Genomic DNA, 21,311 nt, shown 5'->3' with positions numbered 1-21,311 from the left:
ACAAAGAATGGTTTTGAAGCAAAAATAAAGTTACCCTACACAGAAGATCCTAGATACAGGAAGAAATGAAAACCAAACAAACTGATGGCTATGTGGTAATATTTGAAAATAAAAACGGATTTATAAAATTATAATAATATTGAGGTAATCAGAAACCAAGATAAAACTAAAATACAAAACCAAAATAGCATGCAAGTAAGGCACAAGGTAATTGGAGATAAAGTGACTGAGATTTCCCTGCAGTGTTTGGAAGGAAGGTTATGATCCTGATGGATGTTTAACTTTAAAGTGTGTAAATTAAAGGTTTAGAGCAAGTGCTAAAAGAATAGTTCTATTATGTATCACTTTCAGATTAGTAGAGGGAAACAGAGAGAAAAAGATAGTAAATCAGTCCAAGAGAAGTCAAGAAGGAGAGAAAATAAAAATATAAAAGACAGGACAAACTGAAGTTTCAAAATTCATAGAGCAAAAACTTACATTATGGGAAGGAAAAACAGACAAATCAAGACTCATCTGAAGATGTCAATACCTTCTTTCAACAAATGATAGAGCAAGTAATCAGAAAATTAGTGAGTACACAGAACACTTAAACAGTATTATGAACCAACTTGACCCAGTTGACATTTATAGCACACTTCACCAAATAAGAACAAAATATACATTTTTTTCAAGATAATATGGAACATTTACCAAGATAGACCACATCTGGGTGACAAAATAAGTCTCAGATAAAAGATTTGCCATAATACAAAGTATGCTCTCAGACTCTAAGGAAATTAAATTAAAAATCAATAGAACAAAGATATCTACAAAAGTCATAAGCATTTGGAAACGAAACAAAGTAATGTTGATACATTCTAAATAACCCATGGGCAAAGGAGAAATCAAAAGGAAAATCAGAACATATATTGATCTGAAAGTAAATGAAACAAAAATATATCAAAATTTGGGAGAATGCTGCTAAAGCAGTTATTAGAGGAAATTTACGGGACTAAATGCCTATATTAAAAAAGATCTAAGGCTTCCCTGGTGGCGCAGTGGTTAGGAGTCCACCTGCCGATGCAGGGGACATGGGTTCGTGACCCGGTCTGGGAAGATCCCACATGCCGCAGAGCGGCTGGGCCCGTGCGCCATGGCCGCTGAGCCTGCGTGTCCGGAGCCTGTGCTCCGCAATGAGAGAGGCCACAACAGTGAGAGGCCCGCGTACCACAAAAAAAAAAAAAAAAAAAAAAAATCTAAAAAAAAACATGGCTCTGAAGAACCTTGGGGCAGGACAGGAATAAAGACGCAGACATAGAGAATGGACTTGAGGACACGGGGAAGGGGAAGGATAAGCTGGGATGAAGTGAGAGAGTGGCATGGACATATATACACTACCAAATGTAAAACAGATAGCTAGTGGGAAGCAGCCGCATAGCACAGGGAGATCAGCTCGGTGCTTTGTGACCACCTAGAGGGGTGGGATAGGGAGGGTGGGAGGGAGGAGTTATGGGGGGATATATGTATACGTATAGCTGATTCACTCTGTTATACAGCAGATAATAACACACCCTTGTAAAGCAATTATACTCCAATAAAGATGTTAAAAAAAAAAGGGAAAAATAAGATCTCAACTCAAAGACCTGAGTTCTTTCTTAAGAAATGAGGAAATGAATTGCAAATTAAACCCAAAGAAAGCAGAAGAGAGGAAATAATAAATATTAAAGGAAAAATGATGAAATAGAAAATAGGTGAAAAAATTTAAAATCCGTGAACTAAAAGCTGGCACTTTGAAAATATTAATAATATAGGTAAAACCTCTACCTGGACTGATCAGGAAAAATAGAGAGAAGATACAAATTACCAATATCAGGAGTGATAAAAATGACATAATTCAGATACTGCATATGATAAAAAGATAACAGGAGAATTTTATGCACAATATGAAATATGCTGAGATTATGAATAAATAAACATTCAGAGCCAGTGAGTAGAGGAACGCCTGATAAACTCTGTCCACATTCAGAGATGATATAAAAAGGTTATGTATACGAAGAAGAAATGCTCAATGTTCACAGCAATTTAGCGACTGAAATGCGTTGTACACTAAATCATATACACAAATAGTTTGTGGCTTCAAGTGTGTAGCACTGTGGTCTTGTAAGAAAATAATGGTTCAATAACTCTTTAATTTGGTGGTAGAGAAACCTCTGTGGATTGACAGGATAATCAAGCCTTTGAATGAATATGAACATGGGTTTGAATCATGGCTCCACTAGTTTCTAACTGATCCAGAAGAAGTCATTAGTCTCATTTACAGATAACTCTATCATATAGTGCTTTTGTAAAGATAAAATGCAGTAGTACATGTAAGGATGAGTAGCATTATTCTGTGAATAAAATTTATTTCTCTTACTCTAATAAGAAAATAGCAATGGGGGAAGTAAGACCCTCCCCAATTTCCTTCCTCCCTCCTTGACTCATTCAACAATTAGAAGAAAGCATCCATTGATAGAACAAGAATCATACCATCATAAGAGAAAGAAGCCTGGCTGTGGCCAGGATTGGAGTCACCAATATCAGTAAAATGTAGAAAGAACAGGAAACAACCAAGAGAAGGGGATCCGATGACTTGAAATGCAAAGAGCACATGTTGGAAGACTCAAGGATTCTGTGAATAGGGAGACAGAATCTTTAGCAGTGGTTCTGTGATTAGGGAGACAGAATTCTGGATTCTGTGAATAGGGAGACAGAATCTTTGAGCAGTGGTTCTGGCAATCCTTCTGATAAAGGCTCTGGGCCAGAGACAATTGTTGATTTACAATATCGTGTTAGTTTCAGGGGTACAGCACAGCAATTCAGTTATATACACATACATGCACACACACACACACACACACACACACACACACACACATATACTTTTTCAGATCCTTTTCCCTTATAGGTTATGACAAAATATTGAGTATAGTTCCATGTGCTGTATAGTATAGTTCCTTGTCAGTTATCTTTTTTATATATAGCAGTGCATATATGTTAATCCCAACCTCCTAATTTACCCCGCCCTTTTTATATATCTATTGTTATGGCCCAAAAGTCATATACTGAAGCCCCAACACCCATTGTGAGTGCATTTGGAGACAGGGTCTTTGTGAGCTGATTAAGGTTAAAGGAGATCATAAGGGTGGAGTCGTGATCTGATAGGGTTAGCACCCTTATAAGAAGAGACACGGGAGAGCTGTCTGTCTCCACCTCTCTCTCTGTGCCCCCAGTGTCCCATCCCCTCCACCTCCTGCCACGGGAGGATATGGGGGAAAAGGACAGTCTGCAAGCCAAGAGGAGGGATCTCACCAGAAAGTCATCATGCTGGGACCCTGATCTTGGACACCCACCCCCAAAACTATGAGAAAATAAATTTCTATTGTTTAAGCCACTCGGTCAATGGTATTTTGTAATGGCAGCAGACCTAAGACACCGCTAGCTTTTATTTTCACTACATTATGCAGATTGTGCCCGGTGAATGAGGATTACGTATTAAAGAACCTTTTGTAGAACAAAAACACGAAGTGTGCATGAGCTGAAAGGTCCTGCATTTTGGATCAACACTGGGGTAGACACGGAGGGGATGTGCGGTGACTTGAGTTCTGTTTTTCCTGGTGACCCCAAACCCTATGTCTTGCTTCTTTCTTTGAGACCATCAGCTGAGCTGGAACGCCCCTCCTTCTCAACTCCCTCTCTCTCCTGTCTTTACTACTCCAGTGCATCACGTGGCTGCCATGTCACCAGTCTGATCGCAGACCCTGGTGAACAAAGCAGCACAGGAGTGAAACACCATCCAGTTGCTCCTTCCCTTTCCCGTTTGCTTGACTCACAGAGCAGAGTACAGAGTCTGAATACACACAGCAAATAATGCAGCAATTCATGTGCAAAGAATTTTTAAAAGTTAATTCATGCAAGGAACAGAGCCTGATATGCCCAACTCTTAACAAGACCCACTCTCACTGGAATCTGGGATAAGAATTTCAAAGAATTTTATGCCTATCAAAAATCAACCTGGGGATAGAATTCCATCAGCCTAATCAGGATCCCTGCCTTTGAAGTGCTCCTTTGTCTTTTATGCCTTTTCCTCTGGTGCCTTTATTTCATGCACAAGATGATACATACATAGGCATGTTGGGTGAGCTTGTTCAGTGTAAGAAAACTCCATCAAAGTCCAAATGAAGTGTGAAGCTAGTTAAAGGCTTTTCATTATTTCCTCACTTATATCATCAAGTTATCCAAAAAATCGTATATCAAAATGCTGAGTGTTTTCAAAAGACATGTATTACAAAGAAAATACTAGTCTCTACACCTGTCCTTAATTTTAAAATGTATTCTGTTGGGATAATGACAATTTATAAACCCCCAAAAAGAAATGTAATTTTTTTAAATGTATGTAATGTCAAATAGGTATAAAAGCAAAGAGTTTTCAGCATATATAAAAGAGGGTATTTATTGAAACAATAGAAATTGGACAAGACCATGAGAACCCAGGGCTGTTGGACACTGGTTGCATTTCTGTCCCATGGGTACCTGGCGTCAGTTGCCCAGTTTTCCCCATTTACCATCTTTACCTATGAGAATGACTCGCTCACTTAGTAACCTATACATCATTTTCAGGCAGACAGCACAGCCAAGTAATTTGAAACCACTTGGAGAATTAAAAATCTATCATCTCACAAATACACATTTACCCTTCATTTAGCAAGGGCACCTCACATGCCATTTCCTGGCCAGTTTTTCTTACCCTTACTGCTCCCTGTGTTTTTGGCACTGCTTAATTGGACTCAGGAGTATTTTGAAAGCCAGAACTCTTAGCTATCTTCCCAGAAAGCCAGGTGTCTAGGAAAACCAAACAAAAGGAAAAAGAAAAATGAAAAGATAGCACTTTAGGTCCTCTAAGTATGAGCCAGCTCTTATCATGAAAATTTAAATTTTCGTATTTTGATGGAAACAGTAAACACATTTTGAAGAAAATGTCAGTGTGCCATTCTAAGAACATAGAAAGTTAAACTACTTTGTTTTGGCCATAAAAAGCCTTAGCATATGTTGCAAAGCTATAGTTCAGGAAGCTTAACAGGAATTAGCTGCCTTTAATGAAAATACATTTAGAGTTGTTATAAATGTCAGCGGCACCTATTAAATGGGTGACGGAGTTTACAACTTTTTTTTTAGACTGATGCTTCCAGGCTCACCAGGGACATTATTCATGTCATAAATAATATTTCAACGAATGTTTATTGTATTTGGGTCAGGGATAGCGTTATCTTCCATAATCACTGCTGCCGTGAAGATTAAATGAGATAATGTAACCAGATAACGGACATGACCATGCCTAGCACGTGTTTAATGAATATTGGTTTATCTACAGTTCCTGCCCTCAGAGAGTGTACAGTCTGTTAGGGTTGCCCAGTCAATCACTGACCACAGTGACCTTATGACTGATGGGAGAAGCAGGCCCAGTGGTGCTTCAGGAGCACAGCAGGGCAGAGGCGTTTAAACATGATGAACAAGAGATTACACTTAAAATTAATTTTGAAGGATACATAAAATTTAGGTAAATGCCAGGAAGAAATTTATTCAAAACTGGTGGAGCAAATCCCTGTGGAGGTGAGAGTAAATGTGATCCAGACACAGAAGAGAAGCCATTAGGATGTGCCGACTGGCATGAAAAATTCATTCACACTCACAGGCTACCGATGTTCACGAGTAACTGTGACGGCTCCGTGTGCTTTAATAAAGACATCAAAAAACTCTGATGAAATTCACCTAGAATTATATCACTCATTATGGCTGGCTACCAGTATATGCCCCCAACTGGAAAAAAACAAATGTGTATCCTTTGATGCAACCAGTGTTTTAAAATGTTTATTCTTTGATTCAATAAATGTTACAATGAATTGAGTGGTAAGTGTAGCTAGCCTACCAGGAAAAAAGGTCTTATGATGTATCTGCACTTCACAGTACTTTTGCCCTTCTAGTAAACATTAATTGTTTCACCATTTATTTGAAGATTTCCTTTCCAATGGGAACAATGAAAAATTTACAAATTCCAATCATCTTAAATGGTGAAAAGAGAGAGTGATTATTTATGATCTTGGGTGTTTCCATTACTGTAATTTACTCTTGACTTAGAAAAATGATTATATAATCAAGCAACATTAAGATCCACAATAGAGTAATAATATAATTAATATATATGTGTTTATGTCTACCTACCTGCCTTTAAAGTGTACTGCCCAGTGACCACAAATTATCACCATGCTTATAATGTGTCATATTAAGTGAATTAAGTGATTAGGCGATTCTAGGAATGATAATTTATCAAATAATAGTTAAAAACAAAAAAATGTGTCAAAGTTATACTATTACGCCATTAAAAGGAAAAAGTAAGGGTACATTATTTTTTCCCAAAACTTATTAAGGAAAGCAAATTACTGGAATCCAAAGCCTAACAGAAATTTAAGTACACTTTTGTAAAGAATAAGAAGTTAGAAAACAAAACTCATTATCGAGTTCCTCAGTATACTGAGTCTTCCTGTCACTTATAAGCCTCACGATATTGGGAATGAGTGCTGAGAAAATAAAAATGCATTAGACTGGGCTTCCCTGGTGGCGCAGTGGTTGAGAGTCCGTCTGCCAATGCAGGGGACACGGGTTCGTGCCCCGGTCCGGGAAGATCCCACGTGCCGCGGAGCGGCTGGGCCCGTGAGCCATGGCCGCTGAGCCTGCGCGTCCGGAGCCTGTGCTCCGCGACTGGAGAGGCCACAGCGGTGAGAGGCCCGCGTACCGGAAAAAATAAAAAATAAAAATGCATTCGACTCTTTAAACTTCGCTGTTCTGGAGATTTCCCAACCAATATGCAAATCTGAGTTTAAGAAGACAATGCTGTTACAGCAAACCCAGTGTTTCTCTAGTTTTTCAATGGCTCTGTAAGAACGACATTCTGTTTTGGCTGGGGAATATTCCACTCTATTCAGCAGAGTTTACCATTGCCTCCACCCATAAGGCCTGGTCCATGGTCTCCACATCACAGCCATGGGGTAGAATTAAGATGCCAAACGTGAGCCCTGTGTTCCAACGTGGAACCTTTATACTAATCGCTTCCTTCCCCCACACTCAGATGCTCAGTTCTGGTCTAACTCATGATCATCCATCACCCCCCATTCTCTCTTGTCTGTTGGAGCAGGAATTACAATTTACCATCTGCGTGGCCTTATTCTTCTCCCTAGTGACTAGAAGGGAGAGTACAAGTAAATTAGTTCCTCAAAACCTATAAGGAAATCGAATTATTGTTTACCAGTCTGTAATCACTTTACGGGCAGCAAACACAATACATCATTTCTAGTAATCACTTAAAAGTTTGTTAAGTTAGAATGATGCTCAGTAATATTTTCTGAGCATCAGAGACCTAAGTTAATTTTTTTTCTCTCATAAGAGATTACTATAAAACATTCAAGCCTTGCCCACTGCTTCTCAGAATATTGTAAGCTCATTGAGTTTACTAAGTTAATTCTTTATCAATGTCTTCCCATATACAGACTAGGCAATGACAAATTATTTTTAGAATAATAATAATAAATCTCCAGTAGCACACACAAACCAATATTTGAGTTAAAAGTCAATTTGCCGCCTCCAAGTCTGTAATTTATATCCAGAAACAATATTAGATCATAGAAGAAAGAGCTTTGCAAGTTACACATTGTAAAAGTTACACATTGTAAAAAAAAGTTATATTTTCCCTCCCTCTTCATCACATACTCAGGATGCACAATACACTATCTCCATTCCCATGCAAGAATTTCTTTTTAAAGAAAATTAAGGGACAAAATTAAGGTGTTTTGTATATATATATTCTTTAAAAATAGATACACTAATATTTAACAGTAAATAGTTGTATAGCTGTGCCAACTACCCACACAATCTTAAAGTTCTACTATTGTTGTGTTTTTGATAGATTACTATATAAAAAGCAATTTTTTAAAATACCGCTATAATAGTTATTTCACAGAATTCTCAAAATTGAAATCTAATGGAGTGACAACTGACAAAGTACAATGTTCAAGTTATGAGTAAAAAAGAAACCAGCTATTTATTTCCAAATATTTAGGTTTTGCATTTTCCATTTAGACTTCTTGGAGTAATTTTTATAAAGTTCCAGAACAAATAAATCTTTTAACCTGAAGAGTAATTTTTTCGTGATGCCTATTCTAAGGAAATCTAATGTCAAATATGATTGAGTTTAAATGAGAACAAATAAAATTAACAATTGGCCATAACACTGGCTACCCAATTTTACTTGGCCCAAAATGCACCTTATTATGACTGGTTCTTCTAGTCATTACTTTCCAACAAAAGCTGCATGAGGTTGACTATTTGTACTGAATGGCATCAATATAGATTACTTTCACAACAGCAGATCAGACACACTGTTAGGTTAAAGTAACAATGATACATGCAATCTCCATCCTTTCTCATTCTTAAAACATGTTTCCCAAGTTTATAACGGGTCATTCCACGTCTAGGGAAAATTTCTTGCGGGATTTTATTTTTTATTTTTGAGTTTTTTATTTTTTTTTATTGAAGTGTAGTTGATTTAAAATGTTGTGTTAGTTTCAGGTGCAGAGCAAAGGGGTTCAGTTATACATATACATGTATCTATTCTTTTTCAGATTCTTTTCCATTACAGGTTATTACAAGATATTGCATATAGTTCCCTGTGCTATACAATAGGTCCTTGCTGGTTATCTATTTTACATATAGCTGTGAGTATATGTTAATTCCAACCTCCTACTTTATCCCTCCCCCCCTCCCCTTTGGTAACCATAAGTTTGTTTTCTATGTCTGTGAGTCTCTTTCTGTTTTGTAAATGAGTTCATTTGTATCATTTTTTAGATTCCACAGATAAGCAATATCATAAGCGATTACTCTGCAGAAATTATCTAACATGACAGAGTCCACCAATCTTCTAAAATTGGAAATTGATCGGTATTACTTTTTGCATTAAAATAAGAAAGTTCAAAGATGGTAAGTATTTTTCACTATGGCTCAGCACATGCTGAGCTCCAAAGGTGCAATCTTGGGTCTCACAATGTGTGACAAACCAGTAGCAAGAGATGCAGAGGAACGATAAAGGAAGACAGCTGAAAAGATGGCATCAGCGCCTGCATCGCACTGATTCCCTTCTCCGGAGCCTCTCAGCGGCTGGGAGGCCAATTACACCAGTAAGAGTGTTACAGAAGTAAAGAAGCAAATTGAAGGGAAGAAAAATGCAGAGCTAAAAAGTGAGTGTTTCTAGGAATATTGCTTCCTTCCTAACTTCCCTCCTTCCTTTCTCTCTGGAATGACTGATTCAGCACTATACACTGGGTAAGGCATTAGAAATACAGCTATGATGTTGTTCAGCCGACAGAAAGACTTGAGAAAGATCGCAGCCACAGGTATGAAGTAAGCAGTGGTGAGACATTCGAAAAGCGGGCAGAGCAAACTCAACCTTATTGTTGGATCTGTTGAGATTACTTCTCCAGGCGGTCACTCTCAAGGTGGTAGAGATGTCAGTGAAGAGTTTCTATGAAGCTTATGAGGCCTGAAGTTTTTCCCCACAGCTTAAAGGTCAAACTGAAAGTATCTTATTCTAAACCAGTTCTTTAAAAATAGATACACTAATATTTAACAGTTAGTAAATAGTTGCATAGCTGTGCCAACTACCCACACAATCTTCTTAGAAAATACTGACCAAGAAAACTAATCTGACAAATAATTAAGGAGCAAGAAAGAGTCAGCCCTGTTTAAAGGCATTAATAGCTAACTAATTGTTTCTAATTTGGAGGAGAGTTTCTCTTTATAAAAATTGGCTATAATTGAATTTGACATATGTGTGAGTACTTTGGTATATATATATATATATATTGCAGAGGATATAACAGAATTAAGGCATGTTTCTTATCCCCATGCAGCTAAGAATTTAATTAAATGGACAGCATAAATAGTCACATAAATAATATACACTAAAGTTAGACAGCCTTTTCTAATGTTTACCTTTGTACAGTACTTAAGTGTCAAGTGTACTGCAATGAAGCTAATGGGAATTAGGGGCTTTGTCGTGATCCATCCTCATTCACCAGCATCTGGAATAGGACCTGCGTGCACATAGAAGCTGCTCATAAATCCTGATAAAATGACTGAATGTATGAATCATTTCATATGCATTATTTCACGCAAGTAACTTCCCTGTGGTCAAAAGAGAGATCGTTTTACAGGCAGTCAAATCAAGACAGAGATGTACAGTTATTTGCTGAAATCACACCATTAGGAAGGGGCAGAACTGAATACAAAACCCAAGGTTTCTGACCTCCAGTACCGTGCAACTGCCATGCACCAAGAATTGCATGGCTTGTAACCACCAAAGGAGATGAATGTGGAAAGAAGCAAATGTCCAGTGTTTCAGACTCAATACAGACACATTTTCTAGTGTTAAGGTTGAACTAAGAACAGGTTCTTCTCCCTCTAATAAGGTGGGTCTTTTAATGAAGAACGCACACTCACCAGATGTGAGTTAAATGAAAGCAAGTTTTAATGTTGACACCTAGGAAGTACTGTATTTCTTAAAGTGGAAAATGGATGATCCCAAACCCAGGGGAAATTAAGGGCTGCAATTTTCACAATTTCAGATAGAATACCATGCTGAGATGCATGCAGATTTGTGTGTATGTTTGTGTATAAGAGAGAGAGACGGAGAGAAGAGAGAGAGTGGGAGAGAGAGCCTGGCCATAAGTGTAGTCCTGGCCCCCTCAGACCACAAATAAGCATTGCACCCACACTGACTGGTCAGGGAGGGACAGTAATTCCATCACCAGAGTCCTTCAGTTGTAACACTCTGCCCTAGAGAGATGTCACAGAACACTTTTTCTTGTGGATATAAAACAGGGCATTGATGTGCAGTGACAGTTTCACAAATAACCCCTCAGTTTTCTGAAAATACATCCTTGAACCCAATTACACTCATAATTCAAATATAATACCTGCCTCTACACTCAAATACTCCTCTACAATAAAGCTGCATCATATCTTGCTTGTAACTCTTGTGGAGGGTCTTCCTTAGCAAAGGGATAAAGTCTTTACACAAAGTAACTTTAGCTTGGAGATGCCTAGACCCGGCTGATGCAGCCAGAGTAGATAGGAAAGCTTCTGGAAAAGAGATAACACTAACAGAGAGGCTGAAATGCAGGACAGATGGAGGGAGGAGGGGGGGAGGAGGGCCAGGAACAAAGTTATGGGTCCAGGAGAGATCTGGGTTTTCTAAAGGAAGATGGGTAAGCCAACCTGGTGGCAGGAAAGGGTTCAAGATGGAGATAGTGGGAGTGAGGTTTCCTCACCCACTTTAATTTAACAATTGGAACTAATGAGATGACAGAGAAACAACTGTAATTATTTAAGAACTTCCCATCAGACTTAAGGAGCTCAAGCAGTAATTGATGTACGCTCCCAGAATAAATCACAGATTGTCGATGATGCTATTCTGTATATAAAAATCTATACATCACTACAATTTTTAACCCTATACCATATCTGAGGAGTTGGTGTTTTCTCTTTTACAATGAAGATTTATGTCAGATAATGATAAAATTTTGACTTATTTCAAAAACAGTGATCTATTTAACTACAGAAGTTAAAAGAATGAAATGTAACTCAAGGAGAAAAAATAAAAGTGCGGTAAGAAGAATATAATCAGGGCTTCCCTGGTGGCGCAGTGGTTGAGAGTCCGCCTGCCGATGCAGGGGACACGGGTTTGTGCCCCGGTCTGGGAAGATCCCACATGCCGCGGAGCGGCTGGGCCCGTGAGCCATGGCCGCTGAGCCTGCGTGTCCGGAGCCTGTGCTCCGCGACGGGAGAGGCCACAGAAGTGAGAGGCCCGCGTACCGCAAAAAAAAAAAAGAAGAATATAATCATTCTGTAGGCCTAGAGATAATGAGAATTACAAAGACATGGAGCACTGTTTCTCCTGTGAATTGAAGAATTTTGCCTCATACTTGCTTGCTGGCTTTTTTTAAAAGGTGAGGCGATGTTATCTACAGAACAAATTCCAGGCCTCAGTTTTCAGAGGAGAAAAGCACACAGCACCAGCCGTCCCTGGGATGGTGGTGTGTTCAGGAAGAGACCTGTTCGTCTCCCAGCACCGCCCCAAGAGTCTTCTGGGTCCTTACGTGGTTTCTCAACCACTGAATTACCAGGTAGGTAAACCCAGGAAGCAGAAGCAGCAGGTGATAGATAAGGAGGAAGCCATGGGTTCTTCTTTCTAGAGTTCAATAAAAATAGTTTTTAAGAAAATCACTTAGCATAGGGTCCTGCATATAGTAAACTCGCATTATCTCTAACCTAAAATTATTAAGAATTAACAAGCACCACTTGCCAACAGCCTTGTAATGTAATTTCTTTACTCATCAATTTCTCATAGCCATGTCTTCATGGCAAAATCTGTAATACTTGAAAAAATAAAGGGGAAAAGTAGCAGGTCGTATGAATTCTAAGATAATACATGAGTATAATAATATTGAATAGCTTTAAAGTCCACAAAGTGGCACAGAAACCATTGAAAAATGCAATTTTCCTAATTCATGTTAGGAAGTAACATAAAAGTCAACTATAAAGATTAATTGCCTGGAATTAAAACATACACACACACACACACACACACACACACGCACTGTAAAGGGCACTTTAATGAGGAAACTTTGCACATTCATTCTTATAGGCTATTATGACCTATAAAATACTGTTAGTATGCCTTCTCATTTGCAGTTAATTACTCACCATCTGGTAAAATCTCTAGGAGACATTTTTCTTCTCAAAAGAAAATTTTGCATAAAAACAATTAGATGGCCTCTAACCTATAAAAAGACAAAGCAAGATGGGGACGGTATTGAGAAGAAAGTTTTGCTCAACCTAAAAATATTCCAGTAATTTCCAGAGGGAGGAGAATTTGAACACTGGCTGATTGTTTACAGCAAGGACAGACTTGCAAACTATAACTCCATACTAGATGTTAAAACTCTTAATGTTGAGTGTTTTGCTTCCTTCACCACTGAATCACCAACAGTGACTAGTATTTGTATATCGTTATGTGCTGAATAACTGTTTCTTGATTTAGATCACAGGATGCTGATAATGGTAGTATCCTTCAGTAGTGACTGCAATGAACTCAAAGACAAGTACAATTTTTCCAAACTTTAGTTGTCAAAAATGTCATGATTAGGCACATTACTTATACATTTTGAAAGTTAGGAATTTATATTGAATTATGGATTCTGCTCTCGTAAGAATTTCATTAGATATAATAAATACAGATTTATTAGATAAATTCAGTGTGTGCTAAATTTGAAGATACCGAATTTTGTGTCATTTAATTTTTTACATAAGTTTGTAAAATACCCTTGCCTAAAACTGAAGATTAGCACAACAAACCTTTCAAGACATCAGTTACATAAGATTGCAATCTACTAGTATTCCAGCAGTCAAATTTAATGTACATCTAATAATTTAATTTTTAAAAAAATTTTATTTATTAATTTTATACAGCAGGTTCTTATAATTTATTTTATACATATTAGTATGTATAGGTCAATACCAATCTCCCAATTCATCCTGACCCCCTCCGCTTTCCCCCCTTGGTGTCCATACGTTTGTTCCCTACATATGCGTCTCTATTGCTGCCTTACAAACCCGTTCATCTTTACCATTTTTCTAGATTCCACATATATGTGTTAATATACGATATTTGTTTTTCTCTTTCTGACGTACTTCACTCTGGATGACAGTCTCTAGGTCCATCAACGTCTCTACAAATGACCCAATTTCATTCCTTTTTATGGCTCAGTAATATGCCATTGTATATATGTACAATATCTTCTTTATCCATTCATCTGTCGATGGGCATTTAGGTTGTTTCCATGACCTGGCTATTGTAAATAGTGCTGTAATGAACATTGCGGTATATGTGTCTTTTTAAATTATGGTTTTCTCAGGGGATATGCCCAGTAGTGGGTTTTATGGGTCATATGGTAATTCTATTTTTAGTTTTTTAAGAAACCTCCATACTGTTCTCCATAGTGGCTGTATCAATTTACATTCCCCACCAACAGTGCAAGAGGGTTCCCTTTTCTCCACACCCTCTCCAGCACTTGTTGCTTGTAGATTTTCTGATGATGCCCATTCTATCAAGTGTCAGGTGATACCTCATTGTAGTTTTGAGTTGCATTTCTCTAATAATTAGTGACGTTGAGCAGCTTTTCACGTGCTTCTTGGCCATCTGTGTGTCTTCCTTGGAGAAATGTCCATTTAGGCCTTCTGCCCATTTTTGGATTGGGTTGTTTTTTTAATATTGAGCTCCATGAGGATTAATTTTGGAGATTAATCCTTTGTCCATTGATTCATTTGCAAATATTTTCTCCCATTCTGAGAATTGTCTTTTTCATCTTGTTTATAGTTTCCTCTGCTGTGCAAAAGCTTTTAAATTTCCTTAGGTCCCGTTTTTTTAATTTTTGTTTTTATTTCCATTACTCTAGGAGGTGGGTCAAAAAAGATCTTGCTGTGATTTATGTCAAAGAGTGTCCTTCCTATGTTTTCCTCTAAGAGTTTTATAGTGTCTGGCCTCACATTTAGGTCTCTAATCCATTTTGAGTTTATTTTTGTGTAAGGTGTTAGGGAGTGTTCTAATTTCATTCTTTTACATGTAGCTGTCCAGTTTTCCCAGCAACACTTATTGAAGAGACTGTCTTTTCTCCATTGTATATCCTTGCCTCTTTTGTCATAGATTAGTTGACTATAGGACATGGGTTTATCTCTGGGCTTTCTATCGTGTTCCATTGATCTATATTTCTGTTTTTGTGCCAGTACCATGTTGTCTTACTATAGCTTTGTAGTATAGTCTGAAGTCAGGGAGTCTGATTCCTCCAGCTCTGTTTTCACTTAAGAATGCTTTGGCTGCTCGGGGTCTTTTGTGTCTCCGTACAAATTTCAAGATTTTTTGTTCCAGTTCTGTAAAAAATGCCATTGGTAATTTGATGGGGATTGCATTGAATCTGTAGATTGCTTTGGGTAGTAGAGTCATTTTCACAATATTGATTCTTCCAATCCAAGAACATGGTATATCTCTCAATCTATTTGTGTCATCTTTGATTTCTTTCATCAGTGTCTAACAGTTTTCTGAGTACAGGTCTTTTACCTCCTTAGGTAAGTTTATCCCTAGGTATTTTATTCTTTTTGTTGCAATGGTGAATGTGATTGTTTCTTTAATTTCTCTTTCTGATCTTTCAATGTTAGTGTATAAGAATGCAAGAGATTTCTGTACACTGATTTTGTATCCTGCAACTTTACCAAAGTCATTGATTAGCTCTAGTACTTTTCTGGTGGCATCTTTAGGATTCTCTATGTATAGTATGATGTCATCTGCAAACAGTGACAGTTTTACTTCTTCTTTTCCAATTTTGTATACCTTTTATTTCTTTTTCTTCTCTGATTGCCGTGGCTAGAACTTCCAAATCTATGTTGAATAATAGTGGTGAGACTGGACATCCTTGTCTTATTCCTGATCTTAGAGTAAATGCTTTCAGTTTTTCACCATTGAGAATGATGTTTGCTGTGGGTTTGTCATATATGGCCTTTATTATGTTGAGGTAGGTTCCCTGTAGGCCCACTTTCTGGAGAGTTTTTATCATAAAAGGGTGTTGAATTTTGTCCAAAGCTTTTCCTGCATTTATTGAGATGATCATATTGTTTTTATTCTTCAATTTTTTAATATGGAGTATCACATTGATTGATTTGCGAATAGTGAAGAATCCTTGCATCCCTGAGATAAATCCCACTTGATCATAGTGTATATCCTTTTAATGTGTTGTTGGATTCTGTTTGCTAGTATTTTGTTGAGGATTTTTGCATCTATATTCATCAGTGATATTGGTCTGTAATTTTCTTTTTTTGTAGTATCCTTGTCTGGTTTTGGTATCAGGGTGATGGTGACCTCGTAGAATCAGTTTGGGAGTGTTCCTTCCTCTGCAATTTTTGGAAGAGTTTGAGAAGGATGGGTGTTAGCTTTTCTCCAAATGATTGATAGAATTCACCTGTGAAGCCATCTGGTCCTGGACTTCTGTTTGTTGGAAGATTTTTAATCACAGTTTCAATTTCATTACTTGTGATTGGTCTGTTTATATTTTCTAATTCTTCTTTCTCCAGGTCCTTTAGGTGTAAGGTTAGATTGTTTATTTAAGATTTTTCTTGTTTGTTGAGGTAGGATTTTATTGCTATAAACTTTCCTCTTAGAACTGTTGTTGCTGCAACCCATAGGTTTTGGACTGTCGTGTTTTCGTTTTCATTTGTCTCTAGGTATTTTTTGATTTCCTCTTTGATTTCCTCAATGATCTCTTTGTTATTTAGTAACGTATTGTTTAGCCTACATGTGTTAGTGCTTTCTATGTTTTTTCGCCTGATAAGTTATTTCTAATCTCATAGTGTTGTGTTCTGAAAAGATGCTTGATATGATTTCAATTTTCTTAAATTTACTCAGGCTTGATTTGTGACCCAAGATGTTATCTATCCTGGAGAACGTTCCATGTGCACTTGAAAAGAAAGTGTAATCTGCTGTTTTCAGATGGAATGTCCAATAAATATCAATTAAATCTATCTCATCTATTGTGTCATCTAAAGCTTGTGTTTGCTTATTAATTTTCTGTCTGGATGATCTGTTCATTGGTGTAAGGTGGTGCTAACGTCCCCACTATTATTGTGTTACTGTTGATTTCCTCTTCTATAGCTGTTAGCAGTTGCCTTATGTACTGAGATACTCCTATATTGGGTGCATATATATTTATAATTGTTATATCTTCTTCTTGGATTAATCCCTTGATTATGTAGTGTCCTTCCTTGTCTCTTGTAACATTCTTTATTTTAAGGTCTATTTTATCTGATATGAGCATTGCTACTCCAGCTTTCTTTTGATTTCCATTTGCATGGAATATCTTTTTCCACCCCCTCACTTTCAGTCTGTATCTGTCCCTAGGTCTGAAGTGGGTCTCTCGTAGACAGCATATATACAGGTCTTGTTTGGGTATCCATTCAGAGAGCCTGTGTCTTTTGGTTGGAGCATTTAATCCATTCACATTTAAAGTAATTATCAATATGTATGTTCCTATGACCATTTTCTTAATTGTTTTGGGTTTGTTTTTGTCGGTGCTTTTCTTCTCTTGTGTTTCCCACTTAGAGAAATTCTTTTAGCATTTGTTGTAGAGCTGGTTTGGTGGTGCTGAATTCTCTTAGCTTTTGCTTGTCTGTAAAGCTTTTGATTTCTCTGTTGAATCTGAATGAAATCCTTGCCGGGTAGAGCAATCTTGGTTGTAGGTTCTTTTCTTTCATCATTTTAAATATACAGTGCCACTCCCTTCTGGCTTGTAGAGTTTCTGCTGAGAAATCAGCTGTTAACTTTATGGGAGTTCCCTTGTATGTTATTTGTCATTTTTCACTTGGGCTTTTAATAATTTTTAATTTTTGTCAATTTGATTACTATGTGTCTTGGCATGTTTCTCCTTGGGTTTATCCTTCCTGGGTCTCTCTGTGCTTCCTGGACTTGGGTGGCTATTTCCTTTCCCATGTTAGGGAAGTTTTCAACTATAATCTCTTCAAATATTTTTGGGGGTTCTTTCTCTCTCTCTTCTCCTTCTAGGACCCCTATAATGTGAATGTTGGTGCATTTAATGTTGCCCCAGAGGTCTCTTAGGCTGTGTTCGCTTTTTTTTCACTCTTTTTTCTTTATTCTGTTCCATGGCAGTGATTTCCATTTCCACCATTCTGTCTTCCATGTCACTTATCTGTTCTTCTGCCTCAGTAATTCTGCTATTGATTTCTTCTAGTGTACTTTTCACTTCATTTATTGTATTGTTCATCTCTGTTTGTTTGTTCTTTAATTCTTCTAGATCTTTGTTAAACGTTTCTTGCATCTTCTTGATCTTGCCTCCATTCTTTTTCCAAGGTCCTGGATCATCTTCACTATCATTGTTCTGAATTCTTTTTTTGGAAGGTCACCTATCTCCACTTCATGTAGTTGTTTTTCTGGGGTTTTATCTTGTTCCTTCAACTGCTACATAGTCCTCTATCTTTTCATTTTGTCTATCTTTCTGTGAATGTGGTTTTCATTCCACTGGCTGCAGGATTGTAGTTCTTGCTTCTGCTGTCTGGCCTCTGGTGGATGAGGCTATCTAAGAGGCTTGTGCAAGCTTCCTGATGGGAGGGACTGGTGTTGGGTAGAGCTGGCTGTTGCTCTGGTGGGCAGAGCTCAGGAAAACTTTAATCCACTTGTCTACTGATGGGTGGGACTGGTTCCCTCCTTGTTGATTGTTTGGCCTGAGGCAACCCAACACTGGAGTCTACCTGGGCTCTTTGGTGGGGCTAGTGGTGGACTCCAGGAGGGCTCACACCAAGGAGTACTTCCCAGAACTTCTGCTGCCAGTGTTCTTGTCCTCATGGTGAGCCACAGCCACCCCCTGCCTCTGCAGGAGACCCTCCAACACTAGCAGGTAGGTCTGGTTCAGTCTCCTGTGGGGTCACTGCTCCTTCCCCTGGGTCCCAATGCGCACACTACTTTGTGTGTGCCCTCCAAGAGCGGAGTCTCTGTTTCCCCCAGTTCTGTCAAAATCCTGCAATGAAATCCCAGTAGCCTTCAAAGTCTGGTTCTCTGGGTATTCCTCTTCCCGTTGCCAGACCCCCTGGTTGGGAATCCTGATGTGTGGCTCACAACCTTCACTCCAGTGGGTGGACTTGTGTAGTGTAATTGTTCTCCAGTTTGTGGGTCACCCACCCAACAGTTATGGGATTTGATTTTGTTGTGATTGTGTCCCTCCTACCATGTCACTGTGGCTTCTCCTTTGTCTTTGGATGTGGTGTATATTTTCTGGTGAGTGCAAGTGTCTTCCTGCCGATAATTATTCAGCAGTTAGTTGTGATTCTGCTGCTCTTGCCAGAGGGAGCGAGTGCACTTCCTTCTACTCTGCTATCTTGAACCCATTCCACATCTAATAATTTTTAAATTATAATTCAAAGTCACATTGACCATGAAAATTATATAGCGCTTGGTAACAGTAAAATATTTTGAGGTGTAAGTTTTGTTAAAATATGGTATCCGCCTGCCATATGATACTACAATCCCACTCCTGGGCATATATCCAGACAAAACTCTAATTCAAAAAGATACATGCACCCCAATTTTCACAGCAGCACTATTTACAATAGCCAAGACATGGAAGCAACCTAAATGCCCATCAACAGATGAATGGATAAAGAAGATGTGGTATATATTCACAACAGAATATTACTCAGCCATAAAAAGAATGAAATAATGCCATTGGCAGCAACATGGATGGACCTAGAGATTATCATAGTAAATGAATTAAGTCAGACAGAGAAAGACAAATACCATATGCTATCACTTATATGTGGAACCTAAATTATCGTACAAATGAACCTATCAATGAAAGAGAAACAGATTCACAGACAGAGACTTGTGGTTGCCAAGGTGGAGGGGGTGGAGGAGGGATGGATTGGGAGTTTGGGATTAGCAGATGTAAACTATTATACATAGGATGGATAAACAACAAGGTCTTACTGTACAGTATAGGGAACTATATTCACTATCCTGTGATAATCCATAATGGAAAAGAATATGAATCAGAATTCAGTTATATATATATAAAACTGAATCACTTTGCTGTACAGTAGAAATTAACACAACATTGGAAATCAACTATATGTCAATAGAATAAATTTTTTAAAAAATGAAAAGATGGTAACTGCCTTGAAGCTCCTTTACTTTATAAGGAGGCTTATGTAGCAGAAGAGACAGTGGTGATATACATCTTTAAGCAGATAACGAACTTTTTATTTACATTAAGATAGCAAATATGTGTGCAGGTATCCTAAATCTACCTGCACCTCAGGGACAAGTTAGATTACTAAGTCTCTTACAAGTCACTCTAAATCTTACTGTTTTGTAAGTAAGCTTTAGTAAGTAATTAATTAGGAAGTAACTAAATTTAGATTAATGTAGAACTTAGTATTTAAGGGATGAATGCCATTCGAAGTGCAACGTTCACCTACCATCTCTAGTCCCACTGCTCTAGTCCAACCTGCCAGCTCTCACCTGAACCATGCTACTTGCATCCCTTCTAGGTACCACTTGCCTCCCCTAAAACTTACTTTCATTTCTGTAGCCAGAGAAAGCTTCCCAAACTAAAATCCTCATCACCTCATGTCCTTGCTTAAAATCCTTTACTAGACTCTTATTGCTCTTAGGACAAAAGCAAAATCTTAGTATGGGCTGCAAGCTCCCCATAGTGCTGGGTCCCTTTCGGCTCTCCCACGTCAGCCCCCTAAGCCTTCCTCAACTCTTCACCACCACCAATTTTTCTTCTCCTCAAAGCATTTGCTGGGGTACTTCCTCTGCTAGAGTACATGAGCCTCCTTCACTGACTGGGTAACTCCTACTCAACCTTCAGTTTTAGCTCCCAGCATAGTCCTGTGTATCTTTTGTATCACTTTTGCATAAACATTTATGTGTATATCACACACGCGCGTGCGCACACACACACACACACTCGCACACACATATAGTGAGGAATATAAGATATATACATATATTAATTATATACATATACAATGTGTGTGAGATTATTTGATGAATGTAAATCTACTTTACTAGACTGTAAGCTCCATGAAGGCAGAGGTTGTACCTACTTTTCGTTCATAATTTTATCTCTTCTTCCACGCCTAATTTCTGGCACATACTAAGGCCTGATAAGTATAAATTATGTCAACTACATGCAAGAACTACAAAAATTCCACAGTAGGACGGATTAGATGGCCAAAGAAAGGACTCAAATTTGAGGGCACAGAAGAGGCATCATAATTCTAAGTCTTGTAAAACAAAATCACTTCCAAGTTATTTATTTCCACCACAGTTTTCTGATGAATTTTCTATAATGAACAGTGTGAAATGATGATGCTTCTTTGGGAAGGTGATTATATTTTTAGTACCGTCAAATAGATGGCCTAAGTACTGCTTAGAACATGACAATATGGTCCCAACTCAAAGATGTTCTATAATTAAATAGACTGTGTTCTTTAGATATGTCAACTTGTTTATAAATTGCTGCAGCACAACTAATATTATTTTTAAATTCTGTGTCAAGTTAACGTATTTTTTGCTAAGAACTATGTCACAGCTTCTTGAAATTCTATTTTTAGTATCACATTAC

At 37.9% G+C, this 21,311-nt stretch overlaps 1 protein-coding gene across 12 annotated transcripts in view; it reads right to left on the bottom strand.

Annotated features, from left to right (window-relative positions):
- Positions 1-21,311, bottom strand: part of MARCHF1 (membrane associated ring-CH-type finger 1) — a gene marked incomplete at its 3' end in the record, with an annotated part of 840,798 nt that overhangs the window by 595,244 nt on the left and 224,243 nt on the right. The window contains exon 1 of one of the 12 annotated variants that reach the window (XM_079920616.1): positions 12,829-12,849. The exons of the other annotated variants lie outside the window; for them this stretch is intronic. Of the gene's footprint in view, positions 1-12,828; positions 12,850-21,311 lie in introns of those variants that run through there. 12 annotated transcript variants of the gene reach the window in all.

This window comes from Stenella coeruleoalba (genome assembly GCF_951394435.1).
Source record: "Stenella coeruleoalba genome assembly, chromosome: 4".
In the NCBI taxonomy this organism is placed as follows: Eukaryota; Metazoa; Chordata; class Mammalia; order Artiodactyla; family Delphinidae; genus Stenella; species Stenella coeruleoalba.
The sequence above is the reverse complement of the archived record's forward strand: the minus strand, read 5'-3'. Positions and strand labels throughout refer to the sequence as shown.